Source organism: Asparagus officinalis, chromosome 3, assembly GCF_001876935.1.
Source record: "Asparagus officinalis chromosome 3, Aspof.V1, whole genome shotgun sequence".
NCBI classification, from domain to species: Eukaryota; Viridiplantae; Streptophyta; class Magnoliopsida; order Asparagales; family Asparagaceae; genus Asparagus; species Asparagus officinalis.
In genome coordinates this window covers 110,498,289-110,499,780 of record NC_033796.1, presented here as the reverse complement: position 1 = coordinate 110,499,780, position 1,492 = coordinate 110,498,289, and positions in this window count along the sequence as shown.

Here is a 1,492-nt window from a genome sequence, read left to right as displayed (position 1 = left end):
GTTCTCAAAACTTTTCCTATAACTTTTATAGAAACACAAGAAAATCTACTTTTTGAATATTTCCCTTTTTTTATTTTTTTTATAGAAATTGAACCAGACACCTCCTTGATGTGAGTGGGGGCCACGGTGCTTCCCTTTCCGCGTGAAATAATGAGAACGCGTGAAATGATGAAGACGTGACTCGTGGGGGCCACCACGAGTTCAGCTGCAAAGGACGTGGCCACATCTAAGTGCTCCGTTCATTTTCATTTAGCAGGCCCACCCGAAAGGAGTCATCCTATAAATACCTCAGCGATTTCTCCCTAGGTTGGTGTGCAAGTAAGAGGGACTTCTGATTTGGCGGATGCAGGCGTGCAAGCGATCAGGGGCCAAAATCAGCAGCGTGCAAAGGTCGGCGTGCAAAGGTCGGCGTGCATTGCAGGGTGCATGTGCAAGGCAGAGACTTTGTGCAGCGGGCAGGGGAAAGTTGCAGAGGAGAAAAACCCTATTTGACGGCTATTCTTTTGTGAGAGGTTTGAGAGATTGTGTGAGGGTTTAGATTGTGTGATTGTAAACCCTATTTGTATTCTCCCTCTCTAATAGTAGATCTCCCCCCTCCTTGCCCCGTGGACATAGACAACTTGCCGAACCACGTAAAATTTATGTTCTTGTTGTGATTTGTAATAGCTTGTTTAGGTTCCCTCACTAAGTTAGTCCCAGAACTAATAAGAGGAAGAGCTGAAATCCCACTTTGTTGAGATATCTTGCTTTCGGTTCTTGTTTCCTTTGTGAAACAGGGATTTAGTTGAGATCTACTCTCTTGTTGTGCAGCCGAGGTGCTGTTGAAATTTCCGCTGTGCACAATACTTGATTGTAAACAATTATGCATCATATATGAGAGAGAGATACAAATACAACTCAAGTGTAAGCACAAAGACAGTATGAGTAGAATATAAGCATAAAACGGATATTAATTCGCTTACTTTGCATTAAACAAAACATAACTTAGAATTTATAAAATATACCCTACAACCTTAGTTTGCTTCTAAAACAGCATATACTCGTAATTTCATGTTTCCTATGCCATTTTGAAGCATCTAAAGTCTTGGATATAGAATCAATCAGTAAATACGGTGGAGAAATGTACTGTGCAATGCTACAGTACTTCAGGCACAAGATTAATGAGTGGATTTTGCATGTCAATAAGTAGTACAGGATGAATGTGCAAGGGAATGAAGAAATTTTCAAAACAGACTTAATAGTCTTAATCCAAACTTTTATTCCAAAAATCGACCTATTCCAAACTTTATTACAGAAATCGATCCACTTTCTGGCCATGTCAATATCATGGCCAGAAACTTAATCGTTTTAAAAAAAATCGAATTCCTAATTAGTCGGGGTTGCAAATTCTTCGGGGTTGCCAAACATGACCATAATGGTTGGGTTTCCAACCCCGATTATTTGGCAGACACTTCCTCGAAGATGCCCACTAAATGGTCAAAATTGCCAATCT